Source organism: Macaca mulatta, chromosome 16, assembly GCF_049350105.2.
Source record: "Macaca mulatta isolate MMU2019108-1 chromosome 16, T2T-MMU8v2.0, whole genome shotgun sequence".
Lineage (NCBI taxonomy): Eukaryota > Metazoa > Chordata > Mammalia > Primates > Cercopithecidae > Macaca > Macaca mulatta.
In genome coordinates, this window is record NC_133421.1 from 69879548 (window position 1) to 69888984 (window position 9437).

The 9437-nt window shown below is 47.2% G+C and overlaps 1 pseudogene; it reads left to right on the forward strand.

The window, feature by feature from the left end:
* The first annotated feature begins 1076 nt into the window (after positions 1 to 1076).
* Positions 1077 to 6542, forward strand: LOC100428539 (non-histone chromosomal protein HMG-14 pseudogene; annotated as a pseudogene).
* The last annotated feature ends 2895 nt before the right edge of the window (positions 6543 to 9437 follow it).

Sequence of the window (9437 nt, forward strand, 5' to 3'; positions counted from 1 at the left end):
GCAGGAGAATCACTTGAACCCAGAAGGCAGAGGTTGCAGTCAACCGAGATCATGCTACTGCATTCCAGCCTGGGTGACAGAGTGAGACTGTCTCAAACAAAAACAAAAACAAAAACAAAAACAAACAAACAAAAAAAACAAGCTGGGCGCGGCAGCTCGCACCTGTAATCCCAGCCATTTGGGAGGCCGGGGCGGGTGGATCACCTGAGGTTAGGAGTTCGAGACCAGCCTGACCAACATGGTGAAACCCCGTCTCTACTAAAAATATAAAAATTAGCCTGGCGTGGTGGTGCATGCCTGTAACTCCAGCTACTAGGGAGGCTGAGGCAGGAGACTTGCTTGAACCCAGGAGGTGGAGGATACAGTGAGCCAAGATCGTGCCATTGCATTCCAGACTGCACAACAAGAGCAAAACTCCATTTGAAAAAAAAAAAGAAAAAACAAACAGACAAACAAAACCGCTGAATTTCCCTGTGGACACCTTTTCTCTGGCAGCCTTTTTCGATGAGGGCTATGTTTTCTCCAATACTATATGGCCTGCAGACTGCTCAGCTTTCATTCCAGTGAAAACATTCTAGAACAAACTCCAGGTCAATCTCAGGTGTTTCTCCAATCAACTCAGGGCATGATTGTGTGTCACCTGCTGCCCAGCTAGAGTGACACCTCTCCAGGCCTCTGACTTAGCTAGGTCTCCACCATGTGACTCCACCGTAGACTCCCCGCCTTCTTATTTTGCAAAGCCTCGGACATCCAAACACCTACCAAAAGTGAGTAGAGCGCCAGGACACATCCAATTATAAGTGGGGTTCCCCAGCACGCCTGAATGTGGAAGTGTGCTGCAGGGTGGTGGCTGCTTGTGACACTCATTTCACCCCTTTGTGTGCAGCTGCTGGAAGCCCAGGAAGCACACATCAAGGCTCCCTTGCCAGCGGGGTGCTGCCAATAAAATGGAGTCACGTGGGATTTGGAATGTGGAAAGGAGGTAGAAGTCATCCTTTCCTCCCCCGTAGCAGCACATGTGCAGGCTCTGGTCAGCTGAACTCCATACTCCCCCACCAGTCACCAGCCTGGGGACCATGGGGCTGCAAGGACCTCAGCAGCGGTTTCCCGAGTTTCCTGACTTCTTCCACCCTCTGGAAATCAGCTGTGGTAAAGCAGCCTGAAAGCCAGTGGTGCAACCTCCTCCTCCCCAACCTTCACCACCTCTAGCCCCTCCAGTGATAAGCACTAATTGCCTATATACAACCCCTTTTTGTTTGAAATAGCTAGGGTAATTTCTGTTTTCCTATCTGGGGTAGTGTAATATAAGAAGACATATATATATATATATGGTCTCTGCCCCCAGTTCCTAACACAAAGCTCCTAAACCCTTTGGAAATTCCTGAATGATGGGGGTGCTAAGAGCGTTGTCTTCTTTTTTGTTGTTAATTTATCATTTTTCTTTTCTCCCAGGTGTTTTTTCCTTTTTAAACTTTTATTTTAGGTTAGGGGATACATGTGCACGTTCGTTATATAGGTAAACTTGTGTTACGGGGGTTTGTTGCACAGATTATCTCATCACCCAGGTACTAAGCCTAGTCCCCAATAGTTTTTTCTGCTCCTCTCCCTCCTCCCACCCTCCACCCTCAGCTAGGGCCCAGTGTCTCTTGTTTATGAGTTCTCATCATTTAGCTCCCGTTTATAACTGAGAACATGCAGTGTTTGGTTTTCTGTTCCTGTCTTAGTTTGCTGAGGATAATGGCCTCTAGCTCCATCCGTGTTCCTGCGAAAGACATGATCTCGCTGTTTTTTATGGTTGCACATCTTTTATTCTAACATTTGGTCCTTGAACCTGGTTCCTGACACAGAGCTCCTAAATCCCATGGAATTTTCTGGGTGATAGAAGCGTCCCTTGTTCTCATGAGGTGACTCTTGGTGGGCTCTTTATTTGGGTCTGGTCACCAGAAAGACCTAACTATGGGTGGAAGCTTTGTGCTTTCAGCCCAATTCCCCAGCCTCTGGGGTAGGGAATGGAGCTGGAGCTCAATCATGCCTGCATGACAAAGCGTCCAGAATAATCCTTAAAAGACAGGCCTTGGAGAGCTTCCGGGTTGGCGAACGCATCCATGTGCCGGGAGGGTGGTGCACCCCAACTCCACAAGGACCTTTCCAGACCTCACCCTGTGTATCTCTTCATCGGGCTGTTCATTTGTGTCCTTTAAAATATCCTTTGTAATAAATCAGCAATAGTAAGAAAACTGTTTTCCTGGGTTCCATGAGCTGTTCTAGCAAACGTTCAAACCTGAGGAGGGAGCTGTTGGGACCTCGTTTATAGCCAGCTGGTCAGATGCATAGGTGATGCTTGGCCTTGCACCTGGGGTCTGATGTGGGGGCGGTCTTGTGTGACTGAGCCCTTAACCTGTGGAGTCTGGTGTTCACTCTGCTTAGGGCTTCTCTGCCTTGGTAGCGTCCTGTCTAGAAGGCCTTTCCTTCCTCTTGTCAGCTCAGAAAACTTTTCTTCCACTTCCCTTCTTCTAAGCCATCCCTTACATCTACTCCTTTCCAGCCGACCAAGAACAGAACCAGGGCTGGCTCCACTGCCACCGTGCCGTCCCACACTGTCTCCTCAGGATGTATTCAGATGTCCGGCCCTCCCCCAAGTCTAGGAGCCCTTTGAGGAAAGGGATGCTGTCCTAGTCAACTCTCTCCCAGCACCAGGCACAGCGTCTGGCACGTTCCATCTTTTTCATGGACTCTCCCCAGGTGGCCTGACCGTCCCTCCTCTGAACCGCTGCATTTCTTGTCTGCATCAAGTTTGCCCTAATCAGATACCGCCTTATTTAACCATCTTTTAAAAAATGCTTTATTTATCTGGCAGGTTTATTGGAATCAGAATTTTCATTCATTTAGCTGTTGGCCTTGTGTCCACCTCTCCCTGGCACTCATGTCTCACTTAAGAGCTGGCCCTCTGAGCTGTGGTTTGCCGTCGGTGAGATGGAGACAGAGGTAGCCCTAGGCAGTCTTGTTTTGTTCCACGTGACCCTGGGTGCCCCTCTCCCTCCCAGGCTACAGAAAGGGATGGGCACCGGCCTGGGAGAGAGAGCTTATCCACAGGCTGGCCCAGCAGAAATTCTGGGCTTAGACAAAACTGCTTAATTGAGGACAAACTGGGCAAAGTAGAATCTTACTTTGGGAGTTTTTAGAAATATGGTGGGATAGCATTTGGGAATAATAATTGTAGCCAGGCATGGTGGTACACACCTGTAGACCCCCGGCTACTCTGGAGGCTTAGGCAGGAGGATCTTTTGAGCCCTACAACTTGAGGCTGCAGTGAGCTATGAATGCACCACTGCACTCCAGCTTGGGTGACAGATGAAGACCTATCTCAAAGGAAAAAGGTACACATTTGAGATACGTAAAAAATGTTTTGTTATATTAAATAATTATCTAGGCATTAAAATGTGAAATTATGTAAATATGCCAAAATAGGAACCTGGAGGTGCTCAGAATCCAGACTTTGGGAGCCCAGCAGTGCAAGGATCTCTAATTTTGGCTTCTTTTTTTTTGAGATGGAATCTCGCTCTGTTGCCCAGGCTGGTGTGCAGTGGCCCCATCTTGGCTCACTGCAACTTCCGCCTCCCAGGTTCGAGCAATTCTCCCTGCCTCAGCCTCCTGAGTAACTGGGATTACAGGTACGCATCACCATCCCCAGCTAATTTTTGTATTTTTTAATAGAGACAGGGTTTCACCACCTTGGCCAGGCTGGTCTTGAACTCCTGGGTCCACCCACCTCAGCCTCCCAAAGTGCTGGGGTTACAGGCATGAGCCACCATGCCCAGCCTGATCTTGGCTTCTTGTCAGCTCCCTGCTTATGTCCAACACTCACCCCTATTACAGAGCTGGTGTGGGGAGTTTTTGTCCTGGTGACTTAACAGTGGAACTAAAGTGCATAGCACTGTACCTGACCACAGCTGGTGCCCAATAAACAGCAGCTGCCATCATCCTCACCATCCGTATGTTATCGTTATTGACTCTTTGATGGCAACCATGGCTTATCCCCCTCTATCTCCCTGCGCCCTACAGCAGGGCAGTGGAATGGTTAAGAGGCTTTGAAGTCTAACAGTCCTGGCTTAAAACCCTAACTTGTCATTTGGATGTGTGGTCTTGGACACTTGGGCAGGTCACCTAAGTCAGATGATGATTTTAAAAACTATGCTTCCATGGATTGCTGGGCAAAATGATATAAGACTGTAAAAGGCCTAACCCAGGGTTTGGCATCAAGAAGGCAAATTGTAACTGTTAGCTGCTACTCTGCCTATAACTATTTAGTCTTGTGCTTTAAACTCAAATGTTTGCTGGCCCACTGAAGTCACCACACAGAGAAAGATGCTTTTCATTCTCAGTAAAGAACTTTGGGAGATAACTGGGGCAGGCAGCTAGACAACAGGTGTCTTTTGTCCAACATCAGCAAATTCATCGGAACCGATGGATGGCTGACTTTGCTTAGAAATCCCACCAGCATGCATGCACACCAGCATGAACAGCCCAGTGTGACGGGGCTGCTTCCCAGTCACACTGCTCCTGGGAAGGTGGGGGGCAACTGTTCTGCAGTTAGCGCCGTTCTTTACCTCCTATTACCAACTGCCTGAGTTCATTTGTGTTCAGTTAGGTAGATTACCAATTCTTGTTCATTCTGATTTTCTTTTGCTCAATAATGTATTTAATGTTCACTAACCTACCAAATGTGATTTATTAGTGACTTTTTCCTTGAAGATGGAGTGGAGGAATCCTTGCGCCTTCTGCAACATTCTACTGCCGTTGTGGAACTGTGCAGCTATGGATGTGCATCCGTAGGGGATGGGGAGAGGCTGGGGCAGTAAGTGTGAATGGAGAGGTAGTCCCCCAAGTGTGTTTTCTGAAATACAGTCCCGCGGAGGCCAGTCTTGGGAAATTACTGCTCTCACACTCTTTTGACCCTACCCCTCCAGCACTTCCCTGCTATCCAAGGGTTGGGAATTTTTTTTTTTTGGTCTTTTTTTTTTCCTTTTTGTGGAGAACGGGGTCTCGATATATTGCCCAGGCAGGTCTTGAACTCCTGGGCTCAAGCTATCCTCCTGCCTCTGCCTCCCTGAGAGCTGGGATTACAGGCGTGAGTCACCGCACCCAGCTTAAGGTTGGTATTTTTAAAAATAAAAACAAATTATGAAAAAACCAATGTGAATTTTCCACCATCTTGTAAGGGTGAAAAGCTCCCACCAAGTCTGGATGAACATTCATGCGTGGGCTTGAGGGCTTGGGAAAAAGACGGGGCTTGGCCCCACAGTGCAGGCAGGCCCAGTGATCCCATGAGAGGGGCCAGGAGGTGGGAGGTCGCCTGTGGGCAGGAGGTCAAGTATGTGGTATTTTATGACTGGTGCTTAATGAATCAAGGGAGAGGGCACCGAAAACAACGGTATTTAATTGTAAAATCTCCACCCCTGAGGATATGTTTTCAGGCCTGGGTGACTAATTAGACTGGGAAACAAGGGAGGGAACCAAGGCCCTGTGCTTCCTCTGCCCACTGCCTCTGTGGATGTGTGGGCCGCTGGCTTCAGTCCTGCTTTTCTTTCTGATGGCCTTTGCTATTTATGCATAAATATTTAACTACACATTTAATGTCTTACTGCATGTCTATAATTAGTTATATATATTCTTTGATAAAAGAAAAATAAAAGCAGCTTTGGCTGCCAAAGGAGTGGCAGTGGTCAGGCAGCCCAGCTTCTCGAAGGCTCTCGGCACACCGCGGCCCGAAGGCACCTGGCACGCGCCTTCCCCGCTGCCAAGATGCCCAAGAGAAGGTCAGCTTCGCTGAACGGGCCGCCAAGGAAGAGCCCAAGAGGAGACAGGCGCGGTTGTCAGCTAAACCTCCTGCAAAACTGGAAGCGAAGCCGAAAAAGCCAGCAGCTAAGGGTAAATCTTCAGAGAAAAAAGTGCAAACAAAAGGGAAAAGGGGAGCAAACGGAAAACAGGCCAAAGTGGCTAACCAAGAAACTAAAGAAGATTTATCTGCAGTGGCTGGGCACGGTGGCTCACGCCTGTAATCCCAGCACTTTGGGAGGCCGAGGCAGGCAGATCACCAGGTCAGGAGATTGAGACCATCCTGGCTAACACGGTGAAACCCCATCTCTACTAAAATTACATAAAATTAGCCGAGTGTGGAGGTGGGCGCCTGTAGTCTCAGCTACTCTGGAGGCTGAGGCAGGAGAATGGCGTGAACCCGGGAGGCGGAGGTTGCAGTGAGCCGAGATCGCGCCACTGCACTCCAGCCTGGGCCACAGAGTGAGACTCCATCTCAAAAGAAAGAAAAAGAAAGAAAGAAAAAAAAAAAAAGAAAAAAGATTTACCTGCAGAAAATGAATGGGGAAATGAAAACTGAGGAGAGTCCAGCCTCTGATGAAGCAGGAGAGAAAGCCGCCAAGTCTGATTAATACCATATACCATGTCTTATCAGTGGTCCCTGTCTCCCTTCTTGTACAATCCAGAGGAATATTTTTATCAACTATTTTGTAAATGCAGGTTTTTTTAGTAGCTCTAGAAACATTTTTGAGAAGGAGGGAATCCCACCTCATCCCATTTCTTAAGTGTAAATGCTTTTTTTTTACAAGGCGAAATCATTTGTTGGTTATTTATTTTTTGGTACAACCAGAAAATAGTGTAGGATATTGAATTCTGGGAGGCTTTGACTGTCTCGGGTGTCAGCTTAACATTCCATAGATGGGGGGTTAGTTTTTATATCCTAGAATACAAAGCATATTAAATGGCAATATGGAGTCAGTCCTGCATTTAATGTCTTGAACATTTTAAATTACTTCTATTCCCATCTTGCTTTTTAGGAGAATTGTTTCCTAAAGAAAACCACTCCTCGATCATGACTCTCCCTGTCGGAATTGTGTGCAGTCTGTAACATGTTTGGCTGTGGTAGTCCTGTTTTCCTAATAACTTTGTTACTGTGATGTGAAAGGTTAAAAATTGGAATATGTAGTGTACATGCTATTCAGTTGTGAACTGTGGGCCGTATACAACAGCTTATCAACATGTGAAGATACTGGTACTTGATAGCCTCTTAAGGAAAATTTGCTTCCAATTTTTAAGCTGGAAAGTCACTGGAAGAACTTTAAAAAAGAATTACAATACCTGGCTTTTTAGATTTTCGTTACGTATAATAAGAATTGTGTACAAATTGAAATGTCTGTACTGTCAGTCCTCCGAGCCCAAGCTAAGCCATCATATCCCCAGTGACCTGCACGTAAACATCCAGGTGGCCTGAAGCAACTGAAGATCCACAAAAGAAGTGAAAATAGCCTTAACTGATGACATTCCACCATTGCAATTTATTTCTGCCCCACCCTAACTGATCAATGTGCTTTGTAATCTTCCCCACCCTTAAGAAGGTTCTTTGTAATTCTCCCCACCCTTGAGAATGTACTTTGTGAGATCCACCCCCTGCCCACAAAACATTGCTGCTAACTCCACCGCCTATCCCAAAACCTATAAGAACTAATGATAATCCCACCACCCGTTGCTGACTCTCTTTTCGGACTCAGCCCGCCTGCACCCAGGTGAAATAAACAGGCTTGTTGCTCACACAAAGCCTGTTTGGTGGTCTCTTCACACGGACGCGCATGACACTGATCCTCAACCAATAAAATCTCAATTATGAAAGAAAAAAAGAAAAATATGTAATTTTGCAGGAGCCCTGAGGTGGGCTGGGGTTACTCTCCTCCCCCTCAGCAGCTGATTCTCCTGTTGGGGTCTTCTCTGTTGGGGTTTCGCTGTCCCTGGGATAAGAATAACAATGCCAAGGTTTTGATTCCTGAAAGGAGCAATTAAGCTTCTCACCCCCTCCTCATTTTAGATGGGAACCGTGAGGGCCCGTCATTTACCCAGCGTCCCTGTTGAAGATCTCATCCTCGTTGGAAGACTCCTTGTTGTGCAGCTTCATGGTTTTTGTTTGTTCTGTTTTGTTTGAGATGGAGTTTCCCTCTTGTTGCCCAGGCTGGAGTGCAATGGCGCAATCTTGGCTCACTGCAACCTCTGCCTCCTGGGTTCAAGCGATTCTTCTGCCTCAGACTCCCAAGTAGCTGGGATTACAGGCCTGTGCTACCATGCCTGGTTCATTTTGCATTTTTAGTAGAGATGGGGTTTCACCACATTGGTCAGGCTGGTCTCGAACTCCTAACTGTTATGTGTGTTCATGTGAAGAGAGTCCACCAACAGGCTTTGTGTGAGCAACAAGGCTGTTTATTTCACTTGGGTGCAAGTGAGTTGAGTCCACAAAGAAAGTCAGCAAAGGGAGATGGGATGGGGCAGTTTTATAGGATTTGGGTAGGCAGTGGAAAATTACAGTTAAAGGTGATTATCTCTTGTGGGCAGGGGAGGGGTCACAAGGTGCAGGGTCGGGAGATCATGAGACTCATTGTCCAGGGAAAGAATGTCAGAAGTTCGATTGATTAGTTGGAGTGGAGCATGTATATGTGTGGGTCACAGGGGTTATGATGGGGTTAGCTTGGGCTCAGATGTCTGACACTGAGGATCCTTCTTTTTTTTGTGGGGGGGGTGGTAGTGGGGGATGGAATCTCACTCTGTCGCCCAGGCTGGAGTGAAGTGGCGCAATGCTCAGCCTCCCGAGTAGCTGGGACTATAGGTGCCCACCACCACGCCTGGCTAATTTTTGTATTTTTAGTAGAGACGGGGTTTCACTATGTTGGTCAGGCTGGTCTCTAACTCCTGACCTTGTGATCCACCTGGCTAGGCCTCCTAAAGTGCTGGGATTATAGGTGTGAGCCATGGCGCCCGGCCGAGGGTCCTTCTTTATCTTCCTCTGATGCCCTTCTATGAGAATGGATCTGTTTTGGAAGAAAACACAATTAAGATTATCCATCACAACAACCACTATCTCCAAATCTGTATTCATTCCTTTTATTCATTATAAGTCTCATCTACCTAATGAGATAACTTTCTTGAAGACAGGAATTGTATGTTGTTCAACAGAGCTTTGACTCTTCCACAGTTCAGTCATCCTTGCTATCTTGCGGGGCACTCGTTCTAGGATACTGCCCCCACACCATACCAGAATCTGTAGATGCTCAATCCCTTACATATAATGGTGCAGTATTTGCATATAACCAACACACATCCCCACATATACTTTATTTACTTACTTAGAGATAGGATCACCCTCTGTCGCTCAGGCAGGAATGCAGTGTCACAATCACAGCTCACTGCAGCCTCAACCTCCTGGGCTCCAGTGATCTGCCCACCTCAGCCTCTTGAGTAGCTGGGACTACAGCTGCATACCACCATACCTGGCTAATTTTTTTATTTTTATTTTTAATAAAGACAAGGTCTCACTATGCTGCCCAGGTTGACCTCCCAAAGTGTTGGGATTACAAGTGTGAGCACAAGTGCCTGGCCCCATG